Below are 20,796 nucleotides of genomic sequence, written 5' to 3' on the forward strand. Positions count from 1 at the left end.
TCCCCACAGCATTTCCCATCTTCTAATGTAAACACTTTCCTTATTTACCATGTTTATTGTTTATAGTCTGCCTCTTTCTGACATAACGCATGCTCGACAGGGCAGGATTTTTTTGCCCGTCTTTGGTTCACTTATGTTTCCCAGATGCAAAATAGTGTGTCATATATCCTGCACTCTACAAATATTGGTGAGTGAATAATCAATGTAGTGTCTCTATTCTAGAGACAGTATCTTTATTAATGTACTCAGACCAAATGCTGTTTTGTGGCAGCTACAGCACAACATCCGCTCACAATGATGTGAAAGTTTCATGCACTTTTCTCACCAGGACTGCTCTGCCCTACCTTCCTCTGTGCTCCCTCCCACACCACATCTTTTCAGAAAGGAACTCTTCTGGAGATAGGAGCCTTATTTTCCAACCAACTTTTAACCTAAATTAGACTCTGCTTTATTATTATTATTTTTTTTATGAGTCTATGGAAACCCTGGTGGCACAGTGGTTAAGTGCTACAGCTGCTAACCAAGAGGTCAGCAGTTCGAATCTGCCAGGCACCCCTTGGAAACTCTGTGGGGGCAGTTCTACTCTGTTCGACAGGGTCGCTATGAGTCGGAATCGACTTGACGGTGGTGGGTTTTGGTTTTTTGGTTATAAGTGTATGAGTTTTGGCTGAAGCCACCACTGGGATTTCGAGAGATAAGGGCAGGGGAAAGAGGGTAGGTGAGCAGAGGGTGGACACATAATAGGAATTTAACTAAGACAGAAAAAGACAAGAAAAAATACTCACTGCTATCGATACTGACTGATAGTGACCCTACAGGACAGAGTAGAACTGCCCCATAGGGTTTCCAAGGAGTGGCTGGTGGATTTGAACTACCGACCTTTTTTTGGTCATCAGCCATAGCTCCTAACCACCGCGTCACCAGGGCTCCTTCTTACTAAGGCGAGTGATTAATGACAGAGTTAAAAACTCGTTGCTGTCGAGGAGATTCTGACTCACAGCATGAGAGTAGAACTCCCCATCTCCCCGGACTTTCACCTCCTCCTCTCAAAGCCTGTGCCAGCTCCTTCCGCCTGGACAGACATAACGTACCCAAACAGTTCTCACTTCCATTGGGTGATCTTTTCTAGAGAAGCCAATCAGCGCCACCGCGGCTCCCGTAAGTAAAGTAAGCGCCGACCAGCCTGGGCTGAGACTTTCCGGGCCGGGAGGGTCAGGGTCTTGGCGCACGGGATTCTCCGCCTGCTGCTCTCGGGGACCCTAGCGCTGACCCACACTCGGTCGGGTGAGTGGGGGGTAGGAAGGGGAACGGCCCCTGTAGAGGAAGGAGCGAAGGGACCGTCTGGCGGGGACGCAGGACCCTCGGGGAAGCGGCGTCCCCCCCACTCCATGCTGACCCCCCCATCCCCTGTCTCCCGCCCCCCGCGCCTTCCGCCGCCGGTTCTCTGTCCACGAGCCCCCGGCTCCTCTTCCCCTCCTCGCCCTCATCGGCCCTGGACTCGGGGAGCTGCAAGGGGAGGGGAAAAGCGGTGGTCTCAGCGCCCCCGGCCCCCAGGCTCCCTCTACCTGAGGTATTTCAACACTGCCGTATGGCGCATGGCTGAGGGGAGCCGCGCTAAATCGAAGTCGGCTACCTGGGCAACACGCCTTGGTGCCCATCCATAGCGATGCCGCGAATCCGAGGATGGAGCCGCGGGCGCCGTGGCCGGAGCAGGAGGGGTGGAAGTGTTGGGACCCGGAGACAGGGAAAGCCAAGGGCAACGCACAGAGGGACCGAGTGAACCTGCAGACTCTGCGCGGCTACTAAAACCAGAGAGACTCGGGTGAGTGACGCCGGGCCCAGGTCGCAGGCCACGAGTGCCCTTGTTCCCCATGAAGGCACCGGGGTCGCCCCGAGTCTCCAGTCCAAGCGTAACGCCGAGGCCGCAAGACCCGCCCGGCGGCTCGACCCAGTAAGAGTCACTGAGATTCGCACTGGTTTCCTTTTCAGTTTAGACTCAAATGGGCTCTGACCAATCACCGCCCGTCAGTGTCGCGGGTGCGGGGCCAGGATCTCAAACCACTCACCGTTTGCGTGGTTGCCGCATGGTTTGGAAGGGCGCCTCCTCCTCAGCACTTCTACGACTGCGCTGATTACCTAGCGCTGAACCTGAACTTGAATGAGGAACTGGCCTAGCTCTACAGGATCTGCTTGGAGGGGGAGTATATGGAGTGGCTCAGAAGACACCCGGAAAAGGGGAAGGAGACGCTGCAGTGGGTAGGTATAATGGGAGCCGCCCCATCCCCTCGTGGGCTGGGGCACTTTCCCCAGCTGGCGTCCCACAAGGAGGGGAGGGAAAGGAGGTGGATGTCAGAATACCTCTTTCCCATGGACTGGGATGGGAGGGCAGACAAGTCTCCTCTCTCCACCATCTTTACAATTCTAAAACCAAACATCCCTCACACAGCACTCTCTGCTTCTCTGCTGGGTTTGATAATTCAATTCATTGCAATGGCCAATCTGAACTCACAGACCATACTCACGATTATGGGGTTTATTATTAAGGAATTAGCAGTTACAATTCAGGCTCAGGAACCCTCAGGATACAGTTCTTTCATCAGGACAGTCTCTTCCCAACCCTGCTTGCAGATATGCCTCTGCCTGGCCCTCAGTCTCTGCCCAAAGGCACTCAGCTTTCTCTCTCCGTGGGCTGGGAAGCCCACCCCTAGGTCTTCTGCTGCGGAATTTTCCTGCTAGTCTCTCCTTCGTTGGTGGTGGGGGGTGCCCTCTCTCTGCCTCTGGAATTGGCTCTTTTTTAAGGCAAACTGACCAGTCCCTTTGGTGGTCCACAATTACCCTATCACACAATCCTGCCTAATCCCCTGGATGGGAGTTACAAAACCATGGCTAGAAAGGCCACATACTAAAATAATCGCACCACAGTACCACAATTTGTTTATCCATTCATTTGTTGATGGACCCTGAGGTTGTTTCCCTATTTTTGCTATTGTGAATAATGCTGCAGTGAACATGGATGTGCATACATCTATTAGTGTCACAGCTCTCATTTCTCTGGGATATATACTTAGGAATGGGATTGGTGGGTTGTATGGTATTTCTGTTTCTAGTTTTATGAGGAAGCACCATACTGTTTTCCCTAGTGGTGGTACCATTTTACAATCCCACCAACAGCATATAGCGAGACTCTCCTGCATTTGTTGCTTTTTAAATTTTTTTCATCAATGCCGTTTTTGCCAGGGTGAAATGGTATCTCATTGTAGTTTTGATTTGCATCTCTCTGATGGCTAATGATCGCAAGCATCTCCTCATGTGTTTGTTAGCTGCCTGAATGCCTTTTTTGGTGAAGTGTCTGTTCATGTCCTTTGCCCATATTTTGATTGGATTGTTTGTCTTTTTGTTGTTGATGTATTGAAGTTTTCCCTGTATTTTAGAGATTAGACCCTTGTCAGATGTGTTGTTGCCAAAGATTTTTTCCCAGTCTGTAAGTTCTCTTTTTACTCTTTTGGTCAAGTCTTTCGATGAGCATAAGTGTTTAATTTTTAGGAGGTTCCAGTTATCTAGTTTATCTTCTGCTGTTTGTGTTTTAGTTGTGTTTGGTAGTCTATTTGTGCCATACATTAGGACTCCTAGCTCTGTCCCTATGTTTTCTTCCCTGTACTTTGTAGTTTTAGGTTCAACATTTAGATCTTTGATCCATTTTGAGCTAGTTTTTATGCATGGTTTGAGGTATGGATCTTGTTTCATCTTTCTATAAATGGATACCCAGTTTTGCCAGCACCATTTAGTAGACTATCTCTTCCCCATTTAATGGACTTCACCCCTTTGTTGAAGATCAGCTGTCCATAGCTGATCACATTCTAATTTTCCTGTAACACATGGATTATTTAGAAGTATGTTGACTAATTTCCAAGCATTTTTGGAATTTTCCAGATATTATAATTTATAGATTTCTAATTTAATGCCATTGTGGTCAGGAGAATGAACTCTGGTTTCATTTCCTCAAAATTTTGTTTGAATCTTGTTTTTGGATTCAGCATACGGTCAATCTTGATGAATAGTCCGTTTGCACTTGAAAAAGAGTGTCTATGTGGGTGGGAAATTGTATAAATACAATTAGGTTCATAGTATGATTTAAGTCTTCTATATCCTCACTGACTTTCTATTTACTTGTTCTATCAATTTCTGAAAAAAGAGTATTAGTATCCGAATATAGTTAATTAATATGGTGCTGATCACATATTCTGTTCCTTCTTGGGTCAGTGTTTTGTATTGAATTGTGTTCCCCTAAAATATGTTTTTGAATTCTGACCCTTATACATGTGGAAATAATCTAATTTAATATAACGTAATCACTGTTCAGGAGCCCTGGTGGTACAGCAGTTAAAGCTCTTTGCTGCTAACCGAAAAGTCAGCAGTTTGAACCCACTAGCTGCTCTGTGGAAGAAAGATGTGGTAGTCTGCTTTCATAAAGATTTACAGACTTGGAAACCCTATGGGGTCGTTCTACTCTGTCCTGTAGTGTTGCTATGAGTTGAAATGGAATGGTTGGTTTTTAATCACTATCCACAATGCAATATAATATAATGTAACCAGTCAGTTGAGAGTAGATCCTAAACCTAATCACTTCTGAGTTATATAAAGAGCAGCATAGACACAGAGACAAGTGTGCACAAAGGGGAGAAGAGGAAGACAATCGATGGAGGCAGATGCATCTATGAGCCAAGGAATTCCAAGTATTGCTGGCAGCTACTCAAAACTGAAATAGACAAGGGTGGACTTCCACCTAGAGCTCAGGGGTTAGGCAAGGGTGGGACACAGGGGGCAGCACAGGAAGAATGGAGACTGTTATTTTCCCCATGTTTGTAGTCATGGTGGCTTACGAGGTCTTAGATTTGGGACCTTTAGGTTTCTTCAATTCCTGTTCTATTTATAGGCCAGATCCCTTGTTCATCACAACCAGGATTAGGATCACTGCTGTGACCTTGTCTTTCATCATCCTGTCTGATGGCAGGGACTGTGGGGGTTCAGGTCTGAAGTGACCTCTCAGGTAGAAAAGAAATGCAGGGTCATTTGGCGTTAGTAACTGTTGGGAATTTGTACTTCTGCAGCATGGCTTGGGCAGCCTGCCTTGAAACAATTTATCAAGTTTCTTTTTTTTTTTAATTAATTTTTATTAAGCTTCAAGTGAACATTTACCATTCCAATCAGTCTGTCACATGTAGGTTTACATACATCTTACTCCCTTCTCCCACTTGCTCTCCCCCTATTGAGTCAGCCCTTTCAGTCTCTCCTTTCGTGCCAATTTTGCCCTCTTCCCTCTCTCTCTATCTTCCCATCCCCCCTCCAGTCAAGAGTTGCCAACACACTCTCCCGTGTCCACCTGATTTAATTAGCTCACTCTTCATCAGCATCTCTCTCCCCACCACTGACCAGTCCTTTTCATGCCTGATGAGTTGTCTTCGGGGATGGTTCCTGTCCTGTGCCATTAGAAGTTCTGGGGAACATTGTCTCTGGGATTCCTCTAGTCGCAGTCATACCATTAGGTATGGTCTTTTAATGAGAATTTGGGGTCTGTATCCCATTGGTCTCCTGCTCCCTCAGGAGTTGTCTGTTGTGCTCCCTAACAGGGCAGACATCGATTGTGGCCGGGCACCAACTAGTTCTTCTGGTCTCAGGATAATGTAGGTCTCTGGTTCATGTGGCCCTTTCTGTCTCTTGGGTTCTTAGTTGTCGTGTGACCTTGGTGTTCTTCCTTTGCCTTTGCTCCAGGTGGGTTGAGACCAATTGATGTATCTTAGATGGCCGCTTGTTGGCATTTAGGACCCCAGGCGCCACAATTCAAAGTGGGATGCAGAATGTTTTCATAATAGAATTATTTTGCCCATTGACTTAGAATCAAGTTTATTTATATCTTGTCCCATGGTGATCCCCAAAAATGTATTCCATCACTGTTGCCATATTCTCTTTGTTACAAGAGAGTCACTAGGCCCAGCTAATGCTTAAAGGGAGGGGATTGCACAAGGGGGTGAATATTAGGAGGTGGGACTCATTGGAGCCATTTCAAAAGTCTCCCCCTACAAGAGTAATTCTAGGAACCATGTGAGTGCACAGTATCTCACTGTGCTGTAGTCATGGTTTCAGAGACCAGAACTAGATACAGAGCTCACCTACCACAAATACAGATCAAACTTATGATCCCTGCAAGGTGGCTCGGTGTTCCCAGTGATTTCGGAATTAAAAGGAGGCAATTTTGTTAGGTAGAAACATAAAGATTAGGAAATGAAAAGAAAGTCAGCACTTTTAACAGTTAATGTTTTCTCCCATGGACCAGTGAATTGGCAATGGTTATTTTAATAGTTACATGGTTGAATTATCACCCATAAATAGTGTGTTGTTGTTGTTGTTAGTTACCATTTGAGTTGATTTAAACTCATGGCCAAATAACATAGAGAATCTTATAATGAACCAGGAAATGAGGGAAACACATGACCCAGATCTACCAATCATGGCCTACCACTTTATATAATATCTCCCAGCAACAGGGTTTGGTCCAAGAGTAATCTTGTCTGGTACTTCATTTCTGGATGCTGTGAGAAAGATGTCTATCTTTCTCCTGATGCTGCTAAGGTGAGATGATGTGAGGGGAGTTGGAGATCATACTGGCTATCTTCCTCAGTAATAGAGAGAGGGGAGGAGGCAGGGAAGAAAGAGATGTGATAACAAATTTGAGTCCCTGGACCCAATCCTTTACCTGCCCAGGTAAATCAGTAAGTAAAATCTCTTCTGGTAAAGCCAGATCATTAACTTTTGTTAACTTGCAACTGAAAGAATCCACCACTGTTACCATATTCTCTTTGTTACAAGAGAGTCACTAGGTCCAACTAATGTTTAAAGGGAGGGGATTGCACAAGGGGGTGAATAGTAGGAGGTGGGATTCATTGGAGCCGTTTCAGAAGTCTGTCCCCTACAAGAGTAACTCTGGGAGCCACGTGAATGCACAGTATCTCACTGTGCTGTAGTCACGGTTTCAGAGACCATAAATGGATACAGAGCTCACCTACCAGAAATACAAATCAAAGTTATGATCTGTATATGATAATACAATTTTTTTTTGTTTTGTTTTTAATGATGGCCCACAGAATTTAATGTTCCCTCCACCACTTAACTACAATGATTGTAAGTAAGTGTGACTTTGGACAAGTTACTTATATTAACCTTTCTAATTTCCAGTCTCTTCATCTTTAGAGATGAATTTTTATCAAAAGGTTTAGGAGATACAATAAATGTGACAGGTCAGTAGCTGGCACCTAGAAAGTTTTCCAAAAATGTCAGCTCTTAGCATCGTTTGTTAGTTGCGGTATTAATTTATTAACAAATTTTGAGAGAAATTTGCCAGTGTATATTTAAATCTCCCCTTTTGTCTTTAGTTGGTATGTTTGAAGAAGGATCCAGATAAGTTCAACTCATTGCCATTGGTCGTGATAGCCCTTTTGTCTCTTCTATAGCATACCATCTATCCTCATTTATTTTCAAGCCATTAATTTGTCAGAGAAACCAGGTCACTTGTCCTGTAGAATGTTCCACATTCTGATTTTGGCTAATAGCTGTCTCCTGGTGGTGTTAACTTGTTTCTGTATCTTGTGTATATATCCTGTAACTTTCAAAAAAGATATTTTCTCCCTATACACATTCATAATTTTAGTATGCAAGTGCCTGCTATCCTTCATTTTACCAAGTTCCCATTCAAGTCCCACTAAGGACCCAGTCACTGGGCATTTTGAGACCGCTAGAGGAGGTCCATAGATGCTATCATTCAGCTTATTCTGTCTAAAGTTTTTGCCCTACTTTGGATAGTGAATCTTAAGACCTTCCCTGAGGCTGTGAGCTCCACACTGTTGCCATCTCTGCTGGAGACAGAAGTGTTGGAAGGATGGGAGAGGAAGAGGAAGAAAAACTGGAGACTATTATTGATGGCTTCCTGACTCCCATGAGGTGGCTTCCTGCAGCTGTAACTATTCCTGTCTTTATATAATCCCCTGAGTCTGGTCCCCTCCCATATTTAGTGCTGGCAGCTGGATACCCGCTACCCTGTAATTGCACTCCTACTCACAAATGAGAAATAGTAGGATGCTGCCCACTCATCAGCGTTTAGTCTGGGAAGGGTGGAAAAGTCTGAGTCCCTGGTTTCCAGATCTTTATCTCCTGTGGTTGCTACCCCTGTCTATTTCCAATTAAAATGGACACGGCAGTACTGAGAGACATCCCTGTAGATCACCTGAGTGCCAACTGTATTTCTCCCTGCACTTACCATGCTCCTTATGATAGTCTGGATCAGTTACCCTTGCCCTTACAGTAACTTCTCCTTTTCCTTTGACTGAGGAGCCCAAAGTGGACAGGTGGCAGCCATAGCTCTAAGTTGAATGAGACTCCTACTGTGTCGCCTGTTTGAAGCCTCCACTTCTGGGAACCAGGACTTCTAGACCAACAGAACCTGTTCAGGGATGGGACGCACAAACACGCTAAGTGAACTATGATGATGAGCAGGGTTACTCCTTCTTTCATTCTCTAATGGGGACATAGTACCATCAGTACCATATAATGGCTTTTAATTTAAATCTTGGTGTATACTTCATCCTGAAGGGTAGTGCCCATGCTTGCAGTCAATATGGTACCACAGCTACACCTTTTAGAGGCTATTCCACTGCTCTATCAGCTGGTAGTTCTGTATGGTGTGGTATAGGGTAGGACCAGGGGATCTCATGGTCGTGTGCCCACTGCCACACTGCCTTTACTGTAAAGTATATCCCTTAGTCTGAGTCAGTGTTATGTAGGGTTCCATATTAGAAGAACATATCTGTGAGAGTCCGTAGATAGTGGTTCTCATTGAGGCACTGTGGGAAGGAAAGATGGACGCATATAAGGAATATGTGTCAATCCAAATTAAAATTAATACTTGATTTTTCTAAAGTGGAAGTGTAGCAATATAACCAACTTGCCACCAAATGATCTGTTAGCCTCCACAAGGGACGGCACTCTATTGGAGTTTATTTGTTGTGGATACATCAGATATTCAGTCATGGCAGTAGCTACATCATTCTTGGTAAAAGGGAGCCCATGCTGATAAGACCATGCATAGTAACTCTCTTTGTTATCATGGATACTCCTTTCATGAGTCTGTTGTGCAAGCACTGGGGTATCCAAGGACACAGCTGACTAGTGTCTACTGGCTGAGTCATCCTGTACATTTGGTTGTTGTCTTGGATTGAATTGTGTCCCTCAGAAATACGTAAATCAAATTGGCTAGGCCTTGGTTCCCAATATAATGTGACTGTCTGCCATTTTGTCATCTGATGTGATTTTCTCTGTGTTGTAAATTCTGTCTCTGTGATGTTGATGAAATGGGATTAGTGGCAGTTATGTTAACGAGGCAAGACTCAATCTACAAGATTAGGTGGTGTGTTAAGCCAATCTCTTTTGAGATATAAAAGACAGAACAGAGCAGAGAGACTGGGGGACCTCATACCACCAAGAAAGCAGCACTGGGACCAGGGTGTGTCCTGAGAGCATCCTCGACCAGGGGAAGATTGGTGAGAAGGACCTTCCTCCAAAGCTACAGAGGGAGACAGCCTTCCTTTGGAGCTGGTGCCCTGAATTTCATCTTCTAGCCTGCTAGACTGTGAGAGAATAAACTTCTGTTTGTTCACGTCACCCATTTGTGGTATTTCTGTTATAGCAGCACTGGACAATTATGACAGTTGTTTAGGACCTCTTCTATAGTGGATAATTTTTGGCAGGCATTCACATGCAGTACAAAAGATCCTCACACTTTGAGTCTACAATCTGTATCTTCCCCAGATATTCTTGTTTCTGGTCTTCCAATCTTGCTCCTTCCAGGCTCCTGGCCAGTCAGCTAAACCATTTGCCACTGCCCTGTGAGTTTATGCGTATTATTACCTCAGGCCACCTGAAGTTCCTCTCATTGGAAGGATGACCTCTCAACACAGTCTTTAATCATCCCTGAGTGAGGCTATAGTGCAGCAGTAGTCCACTTTTGGATCACACCAACATACTGGGATGATGCATTTGTGAATTGAGCCTAAGTTTTTTTCTTTTTTGTTATAGAAACTCCCTGTAAGTTCATAGTGAAGAGCTGAGGGAAAAGTACGGGAGCAGCAATGGTGGGACATGTGGGTCTGAGCCATTTGTTTATGAATTTAACTTGGGTACTTGGGACATACATATTTTACCACAGAAGTCAGGACACATTTTCTGGAAAGGACCGTGTCATCATTAAGGTTGTATGTCAACTTGGCTGGGCCATGATTCTCAGTGGTTTGGCAGTTATGACGTAGTATGGCAGTCATGTAATGATGTAATCACCTCCATGATGAGATCTTATATAATGTGATCACATCCATTGATGGGATCTGCTGTGAGTAGCCAATCAGTTGAAAGGGATTTTTCTTGGGGGTATAGCCTGCATCCAATATAGGTGGACTTTCTGTCAAGACTTGTAGGCTTTTGTTTGCTCTGGACCCTGCAGCTATCTCCTATTAATCTGACCTCCAGTTCTTGGGTCTTGAGCTAGCAGCTTACCTGCCAATCTTGGGATTCGTCAGGCTCTGCTCTCTGCTACCAGTAGCCTGCCAGCTTACCTGCCTTTCTTGGGATTTGTCAACCTCTGCAGCCTATGAGCCAGAGAGGCCTGTTTTCTGACATGCCAACCTTGGGTTCTCCAGTCATTGCAGCTATGTGAGCCAGGAGAAGCTTCCAGCCTGACCCATGGACTTAGGACTTTCCAGCCTCTACAACCACGTGAGCTGTTTCCTTGATATAAATCTCTCTCTATATATATATATATACCTAGAGAGAGGGAGAGAGAGAGATAGGTTTTGCTTCACTGGTTTACTTCTTTAGAGAGCTCAGCCTAAGACATTTCCATACCCAGAGTGGTTCTACAGAAACATAGTTGGAAGGATGTGTCTTAGTCATCTAGTGCTACCATAACAGAAATATCACAAGTGCATGGCTTTAACAAAGAGAAATTTATTTTCTCACAGCCTAATATCTTACAAGTCCAAATTCAGGGCATCAGCTCCAGTCTTTCTCTCTCTGTCGGCTCTTTAGGAAGCTCCTTGTCCTCGATCTTCCCGTAGTCGAAGAGCTTCTCAGGGCCTGGAACCCAGGGTCCAAAGGACCCACTCTTCTCCTGGTGCTGCTTAATTGATGGTATGAGGTCCACCACTCTTTGCTTGCTTCCCTTTCCTTTTATCTCTTGAGAGAGAAAAGATGGTGCAGGCCCACACCCCAGGAAAACTCTCTTTACCTTAGATCAAGGAGGAGACCTGGATAGGGTGGTGTTACAATCCCACCCTAATCCTCTCAACATAAAATTACAATCACAAAATGGAGGACAACCACACAATACTGGGAAGCATGGCCTAACCAAGTTGATACACACATTTTTGGGGGGACAAAATTCAATCCATGACAGGATGAGTTTTCTGAATTGGTTTTCAAGTCTGGTTGGTCTTAAAGATGTTGATGACTCTGCTTGTAGTAGCAAGGAGGGCATTGCTAATCTGTGGCATGAAGCGGTAATAGAAACACACAAAATATTACCACCAATAGATCAGGTATTGGTGAGAGACGAGGCTCTAGGTGATCACAGTAGATACCTTTCTACAGTTTTGTCTTAATGAGAAGTGTAAGGAAGCTGGTTGGTTGGCCTTACTTTCACTAGATGAAGTGATGGAAGAAAGAGATGAGCTCAGGGCTTCAGAGTCAAAGCTCAAGTCCTCCATAAATGACTTGAAAGTTTCCACTTGTGCCTTGAAAGAAAGCCTTATTTCCTGTAGTAATGGAGCTGAGATTGCCAAAAACTAAACCCAGAGTCTTATCGTAAGAGTGGCTAAATTACAATGCCAACTGAATTCCCAACCTCAAATGGTGTGTAAAGTTAAAGTGAGGGTATTGATTGGGAAGAAATGGGATCCTGAAACTTGGGATTGTGGCATATGGGCAGATAATCAGGAAGCTGGAGACACTGAGCCCCTAAATTCCATTGAATAATTCTTTCAGAGTCCAGCCCTCTCACTCTCATCTGAAGAGATTATTCCATCTTTGTCAGCTAAACCCTCTCCCCAGTAAAACCATTAGCCCCTCCATCCCCATCTGAAGTTTAACCCAGCTGTGTCTGGAGAGCCTTTGTCTGAGTCATTGCCTGGGGCATCTCCTGAGGCAGATGCCTTAAAAGGCAATGCTGAATGTTCTCAAAATATGTTCCTACCACCCATTTTGGCTTCTAGACCTATAACTAGATTTAAGTCCCAGTGAGCCCCCAAAGGTAAAAAACAAAGTGTAACCCAGGAGAAGGTACACTACACTCAAAAAGAACTGCTTGACTTTTCTAATATGTACAAACAGAAAACTGGGGAATATGTGTGGGAATGGCTATTAATGGTGTGGGATAATGGTGCAAGGAACATAAAGGTGGATCAGATTGAGTTTATTGATATGGGCCCACTAAGCACAGATTCTTCATTCAGTGTTTCAGCTCTTGAAGTTAGGAAAGAATCTAATAGTTTGGTTGGGTCGCTGAAGCATGGATTACATAGTGTCCTACACTAGATCAAGTTGAAGTACAAGACCTGCCTTGGTATACTGTAGAAGAAGGTATCCAAAGGCTTATGTAAATTGACATGTCAGAGTGGATTTATCAGGTTAGCCCCACAGACTCCCACCTGGAGTGCCCAGAGGACACATCTTTTACCACAATGGTGAGGAACAAATTTGTGAAGGGAGCCCCAGCATTCTTGAAGACTGCTGTGATTGCTGTTTTATGTAAATCAGATTTGACAGTGGGAACTGCCCTAAGTGAATTAAGACACCTAAATACAGTGGGGCTCATTGGACCCCATGGTGGTACAGGCCAAGTGGCTGCACTCAATTGACAAAGACAAGGTGGGCATGGTTACCGTAATGGACAGTGGAGACAAAGCAGTAATCAGAGTATTCTGACTCCTATGGACTTGTGGCATTGACTACTTAGTCATGGTGTCCCTAGGAGTGAAATAGATAGGAAATCTACTAAATATTTACTTGATCTGTACAAATGGAAGAATTCTAGGCCAAGCAAACAGTAGTCTAACTCGAATTGCCAGAATAGAGAGTCACAGCCCCTCAATCAATTCCCAGAATTGAGTGAGTTTAAAGACCCACAACCCCTTGAATGAAATGGAGCCCAGGCCCTCTTAAGGAAGGACCTTACTACACTGACAAAATTTTATACTGTTAGTCGTTCTCCAATCCTTCCCCAGAGGAATCTAAGGCCTTTTACTAGAGTGACTGTTAATTGGGGAAAAGCAAATAATCAGACTTTTCAGAGATTACTGGATACTGGCTCTGAATTGACAGTAATTCCAGGAGACCCAAAAGATCTCTGTGGCCCATCAGTCAGAGTGAGGGCGTATGGAGGTCAGGTTATTAATGGAGTCTTGGCACATGTCCTCTCACAGTAGGTTCAGTGGGTCCACAGACCCATCCTGTAGTGATTTCCCCAGTTCCAGAATGCATAATTGGAATAGATATACTCAACGACTGACAGAACCCCCACACTGGATCCCTGAGAAGTAGAGTAAGGGCTACTATGGTAGGAAAAGCCATGTGGAAGCCTTTAGAACTGCAAAAAAGTTTTTTTTTTTTTTACCTAGGAAAATAGTAAACTAAAGCAATATCACATTCCTGAGGGGATTGCAGAGATTACTCCCACCATCAAGGACTTGAAGGATGCAGAGGCAGTGATTCCCACTACATCCCTATTCAACTTGCCTATTTGGCCTGAGCAAAAAACAGATGGCTCAATCTGGACATGGCAGAGCCAACACAGTGCTGTAAACAGAAGCTCCATGCTGCCCCTCTGCAGCAAAGATCAGAAAAACTAAGTAAAACAGATACAAACATCAATCCTGTAACCCTGAGCATCAAATAAAGGGGTAAAGAACTTGATCAAGCACAAATGGAAGAAGAAGCTGACAGAGAACAGAGAACAAGGAACACTATGGAGTAGAGCTTCCCTGCCAGTTAACACGGCACAGATTCACCATCTTGGACCACAGCTACCAAAGACCTTGGACAGGGAGTACAGGAAGGCAACTTCAAAGAGCTCTCAGCAAGATACAGAGCACTGAGTAACCAAGGATACATGTTTTCCCACCCCCTACCCTTCAGCCCTGTGCACTGCTTTCTCCAAATTCCCAGTTGGCCATGGTTGTGCAGCCAGGCAGACTGCCACCCCAGGTCTGCCCCACCCGTAATGGCCAGTTTCCCCAGTGCAATATTTTTGTTGTTGTTGTCGTTATCGTTTTTATGTTTCTTTTCTCTCTCCCTTCCTTCCTTTCTTTTCTCTCGCCCACCTAGCCACGTGCGATGCTCCCACCCCTTCTCAACAGGCTGTGACACACGGCTTGGCTAGAGACCCACTGGCACGTGGCCTCCCCGGTTCCATGCTGCCCACCAGCTGGCTACCTCTGTGCCATTTTGTTTCATTTTGTTTTTTGTTTTTTTCTCTCTCTCTCCCTTCCTTTCTTTCATTTCTCCAACCCACCTAGCCTCCACTGCTTCTCAGTGGTCCATGCTACACCTCTCGGGTAGAGAGCCACTAGCACATGGCCTCCCCAGGTCTACACCACCCCAACAGGCTGGCTCCCTGAGCACTATATTTTTTATTTTTCTTTATCTTTCCCTTTCTCCCTCTTCCTTCTCCCTCCCATCTAGGCCCTGCACTGCCTTCACCCCTTCCTGACAGTCCATGCTGTGCTGCCCAGCAAGAGGGACATCAGCTCGCTACCACCCTGTTTCTTCCCCACCCACAATGACTGGTTCCCTCAGCATCATATAGATTTTTATTATTGTTGTCGTTTTTGTTTTTTTGTTCCTTCTTTCTCCTTCCCATCTTTCCTTTCCTTTCTCCTGCCCACCTTGCACTGTGCACTGCCCCCATGCCCTCTCAACAGGCTGAGCTGCGCTGCTTGGCTAGAGAGCCACCAGCATACAGCCTTCCCAGGTCTACACTACCCTCATCTGCCAACTCCCACCATGTCATGATTTTATTTCCTTTTTTTTCTTCATTTCCTTTTGCTTCTGTTTCTCTTCCACTTAGCTTTGCACATCACACCCTCTCCCTTCCCTCCTGCCTATCTGTACTGTGCACAAAGCACTGTACCTCCAAGTGGCACAGGCATGGACCCTCAGATCCCCAGGCTTCCCCACTGGCCTTAGTACATGCTACAAAGGACCTGTCCTCACCCCTCCTACCCCACTGGACATTCCCTGCTGCACCATAGTTGAGCAACTGGCCCTGCACACCTGGACAAGGTGGTGAGAAGTATTGTACACACGTCCAGCCCTCCCACTCAGGCATAATCAAATAAAACAAAAAAAACAGGGTGAAACAAACAAGCTTACAATCAAACGAAGAAAATAATTCATGAATGTCCCAGAGACAGCAGAAAATATCAAAACATATAGAAAAGCAGGACAGGGTGGCTCCAGTAAGTGAATAAAATAAAATACTAGATGAACTTCCAGTAGAAGAAAAGCCACCAGAACTACCTGATAGGGAATTCGAAAGTCTAATATTCAAGGCTCTCTAAGACACTAGGAAAGATATGAAGAAAAACACAGACAAAACTAAGGAAAAAATAGACAAGATCATGGAAAATACAGACAAAATCAGGGAAAACACAGACAAAACAATGGGACAATTCAGGAAAATAATACAGGAATAAAGTATCAAAGCAAATAAACAATTAGAAATCATACAAAAACAACAATTAGAAATCCAAAAGATAAACAACAAGATTTCGGAAATGGAAAATGCAATAGAAGGTTTTAGGAGCAAATTTGAAACAATGGAAGACAGGATCAGCAAATTTGAATACTAATCCTTGGATACTGCTTTGTTTCAGGAAAAATCAGACAAAAGAATGAATGAAAATGAAGAAAACTTGAGAACTATGTCAGATATAATCAAGAGCAAAAATTTGCACATGATTGTAGTTCCAGAATAGGAGGAGAAAATGGGAAACACAGAGAGGATCACTGAAGAACTGCTGATAGAAAACTTCCCTAATGTCATGAAAGATGAAAAGCTGACCATCCAAGAAGCTCAACGAGCCCCATGTAGGATAGACCCCAAAACAGAGTCACGAACATAATCACACTCACCAAAACCAAAGACAGAGAAAGAATCCTGAAAGCAGCTCAAGAAAAGTGAAAAGTCACATACAAAGGGAAACAATAAAACTAAGCTCTGATAACTTGGCAGAAACCATGCAGGCAAGGAGGCAATGGGATAACATATAAAACCTTGAAAGAAAAAAATTACCAACCAAAAACTAATTCAAAATAGATCAAAGACCTAAATATAAAACCAAAAACTATAGAGATCATAGAAGAAAAAATAGGGTCAATTCTAAAGGCCTTGGTACACAGCATAAACAGGACATGCACACCATAACTAACAATACACAACACCATAAGATAAGCTAGATAACTGGAATCTTCTGAAAATAATACTTATGCTCATCAAAAGACTTCACCAGAAAAGTAAAAAGAGAGCCTACAGACTGGGAAAATAATTTTGGCTATGGCATATCCAACAAAGGTCTAATCTCTAAAATCTATAGGAAAATCCAACACCTGTAAAACAAAAAGACAAATAATCCAATTTAAAAAATAGGCTAAGAATATGAATACAACTTCACCAAAGAAGACATTCAGGTGACTAGTAGACACATGAGGAAATGCTCGTGATCACTAGAGAAACACAAATCAAAACTACAATGAGATACCACCTCACCCTGACATTACTGGAACGAATCAACAAAACAGAAAATAACAAATGTTGGAGAGGCTGCAGGGAGGTTGGAAATCTATGTGCTGGTGGTGGGAATGCAAAATGGTACAAGCATTTTGGAAAATGATATGGGGCTTCTTTAAAAAGCTAGAAATAGAAATACCATATGATCCAGCAATTCTACTCCTAGGAATATATCCTAGAGAAATAAAAGCCATCACACAAATAGACATATACACACCATGTTCATTGCAGCATCATTCACAATGGCAAAAAGATGGAAACAACGTAAGTGCCCATCAACAGATGAATGGATAAACAAACTATGGTACATACACACAATATAGTAGTATGCAACAATAAAGAACAATGATGACTACATGAAACATTTCACATCGTGGATGAATCTGGAAGGCATTATGCTGAGTGAAATAAGTCAATCACAAAAGGACAAATATTGTATGAGACCACTATTATAAAAACCATGAAAAAGTTTACACACAGAAAAAAACAGTCTTTAATGGTTACAAGAGAGGGGAGGGGTGGGGAGGGGGAATCACTAACTAGATATCACACAAGTGTTAACTTTGGTGAAGGGAATGGCAACACGTGATATAGGGGAAGTCAGCACAACTTGACCAAGGCAAAGTCATAGAAGCTTCCTAGACACATCCAATCACTTTGAGGGTCCAAATTACTGGAGTTGAGAGCAGGGGATCATGGTCTCAGGGGATGTCTAGGTCAACTGGCATAACATAGTTCATAAAGAAAATGTTCTACATCCTACTTTGGCGAGTAGCATCTGGGTCTTAAAAGCTTGTGAGCAGCCATCTAAGATACTCCACTGGTCTCACCCCATCTGGAGCAAGGGAAAATGAAGAAAATCAAAGACACAAGGAAAACACTAGTCCAAAAGACTAACGGACCACATGAACCACAGCCTCCACCAGGCTGAGCCCAGAAGAACCAGATGGTGCCTGGTTACAACCACCGATGTTCTGACAGACATCACAATAGAGGGTCCTGGACAGAGGGGGAGAAAAATGTGGAACGAAATTTAAATTCACAAAAAGACCAGACTTATTGGTCTGACAGAGACTGGAGAAACCCCCAAGACTATGATTCCCAAATACCCTGCTAACTCAAAACTAAAGTCACACCTGAGGTCCACCTTTTTGGCCAAAGATTAGACAGGCCTATCAAACAAACACTAACACACCTAAGAAACATACTTCTTAGTTCAATCAAGTATACGGGACCAAATGACCAACATCTGCCTAAAAGCAAAGACTAGAAGGCATGAAGGGACAGGAAAACTGGACAAACGGACATTGGGAACCCGGGGTGTAAAGGAAAAGGGGAAGAGTGCTGACACATTGCGGGGGTTGCAGCCAATGTCAAAACAATTCGTGCGTAAATTTTTGGATGACAAACTAATTTGTGCTGTAAACTTTCACCTAAAGCATCATATAATTTTAAAAAAGAAAGTGTACTATTCAATAGTTTGTTTATTCAGAGTTGTGCAACCGTCATGACAATCAAGTGTAGAATATTTTCATCACCTCAGAAACAAACTCCATACACTGCCTGTTTCCCTCCAACCTCCCATTTCCTCATCCCAAGGCAACCACTAATAATAATCCAATATATGGATATGTTGTTTTTGTTGTTAGGTGCCGTCGAGTTGGCTCTGACTCATAGCGACCCTATGTACAGTAGATCCAAACACTGCCCAGTCCCACACCATCCTCATAATCATTGTTATGCTTGAACCCATTCTTACAGCCACTGTGTCAATGCATCTCATTGAGAATCTTTCTCTTTTTTGCTGACCCTCTCTACCTTACCAAGGGAAACCCTGGTGGTGCAGTGGGTAAGTGCTACGGCTGCTAACCAAAAGGTCAGCAGTTTGAATCCACCAGGCGCTCCTTGGAAACTCTATAGGGCAGTTCTACTCTGTCCTATAGGGTCACTATGAGTCAGAATCGACTTGACAGCAATGAGTTTGGTTTTGGTTTTTACCTTACCAAGCATGATGTCCTTGTTCGGGGACTGGCCTTCCTAATAGCACGTCCAAAGTACATGAGACAAAGTCTCGCTATCCTCCCTTCCAAGGAGCATTCTGGCCGTACTTCCAAGACAGATTTGTTCATTCTTCTTGCAGTCCATAGTATAGTCAATATTCTTCAGTATTGTAATCATAATAATATTCAGTGTTCTGATCAAGAGCGTGGGGTGTCTTACATTTTATTTAGGTCTTTCTTACTTTCACTAAACAATGCACTTTAAGTTTTTGTGGTAGAAGTTTTGAACTTTTCTTAAATCTATTCCTATTTTATTCTCTTGTGATGCTATTGTAGAGTTATTTTCTTAATATCATTTCAGGATTGTTCATTGCAGATGCATAGAAATATAGATTTTTGTATATTGATATTTTACCTGCAAACTTGCTGAATTTGCTTATTCTAATATCTTTTTAGTGGATTCCTTGGACTTTTCTATATACAAGATTATGTCATATGCAAATGGAGATAGTATTACTCTTCCTTTTCTATGTGAATGCTTTTTATTTCATTGTCTTGCTAAACTACTTTGGTTAGAACCTCCAGTAGAATGTCAAATAGAAATGATGAAAGAAGTTGTTCTTGCCTTCTTCCTGAATATAGAAAGAAAGCATTCAATCTTTCACTATTAAGTATGATGTTATATTTGGGTTTTTCATAGATGGCCTTTATCATCATAAGGTAGTTCCCTTCTATTCCTATTTTGTTGAGTGTTGTTATCATGAAAAGGTGCTAGATTGTGTGAAATGCTTTTTCTGTGTCTATTGAGATAATCATGTGAGTTTTGTTTATTATTCAATTGATACGATGTATCACATTAATTGATTTTTGGAAGTTAAACTAACCTTGCATTCCTTGGATAAATCCCACTTGGTCATGGTGTATAATTATTTTTATATGTTGATGAATTTGGTTTTCTAGCATTTTGTTGAGGATTTTCTTTTCTTGTGGTGTCTTTCTCGGCTTTTATGTCAGAATAATACTAATAGAATGAGTTGAGACACATTACCTCTTCCTCTATTTTTTGGAATAGTTTGTGAAGAAGTGGTGTTATAGGTGGTCCCCAGGTTACCAATGAGATCCATTCCTGCCTGTGTCTCTAAGTCAAATTTGTAGGTAAATCAGAACAGGTACGTACACTTCTTATTTGGCCTTTTCAATGATTCAAAAGCTGCATGTGCAGCAAGCGAAGGTGATTGTGGTGAATTGTTGCGAGTAGGGGTTGGTTCAATCATTTCAAAGGGAAGGCAAATTTGTATAGCATTAAAGGGCAAGTATGAGTTGTCGTTGTCCTTAAGTCAGACATTTGTAACCTGGGGACTTCTTGTAATTCTTTTAATGTAGGTAGTAATTTACTAGTGAAGCCCTTTGGGCCTGGGCTATTACTTGTGAGAAGTTTTTTATTGTTGTTGTTAATTCAATTTCTTTACTTTTTATAGTTATACTCAGGTTTTTTATTTATCTTTGAGTCAGACTCAGTAGTTTAGATCTTCATAGGAATCGTTTATTTCATCTAGGCTGTCTAATTTGTTAACCTACAATCATAAATAGTATTCCCTTATAATCCTTTTTATTTCTGAATACCCCTTTTTTCATTCCTGATTTTAGTAATTTGAGTTCTCTTTTTCCCTTAGTGAGTCTAGCTGAAGATTTGTCATTTTTTTAATCTTTTCAAAAAACCAGAATTTTGTTGTTGTTGCTCTTGTTTTCTGTATTACGTTTTTTTTATTCTCTATTCCACTCTAATCTTTATCCTTTCCTTCCTTCTGCTTGCTTTAGGTTTAGTTTGCCCTTTTTTTTCTAGTGTCTTAAGGTAGAAAATTAGGTTGTAAATTTGACATCTTTATTTTCTTTTAATGTTGGCATTTACATCTA

At 42.9% G+C, this 20,796-nt stretch overlaps 1 long non-coding RNA gene across 4 annotated transcripts in view; it reads left to right on the forward strand.

Annotated features, from left to right (window-relative positions):
- The first annotated feature begins 1,173 nt into the window (after positions 1-1,173).
- LOC126078277 (uncharacterized) overlaps positions 1,174-20,796 on the forward strand; it is a 36,828-nt gene continuing 17,205 nt past the window's right edge. For 2 of the 4 annotated variants that reach the window (XR_007518022.1, XR_007518014.1), the window contains exons 1-2: positions 1,174-1,822; positions 1,990-2,256. This is a non-coding gene — a long non-coding RNA (uncharacterized LOC126078277). Of the gene's footprint in view, positions 1,823-1,989; positions 2,257-7,854; positions 10,678-20,796 lie in introns of those variants that run through there. The other 2 variants (XR_007518023.1, XR_007518016.1) reach the window with 2 other exon arrangements.

The sequence above is a fragment of the Elephas maximus genome, chromosome 1, assembly GCF_024166365.1.
Source record: "Elephas maximus indicus isolate mEleMax1 chromosome 1, mEleMax1 primary haplotype, whole genome shotgun sequence".
In the NCBI taxonomy this organism is placed as follows: domain Eukaryota; kingdom Metazoa; phylum Chordata; class Mammalia; order Proboscidea; family Elephantidae; genus Elephas; species Elephas maximus.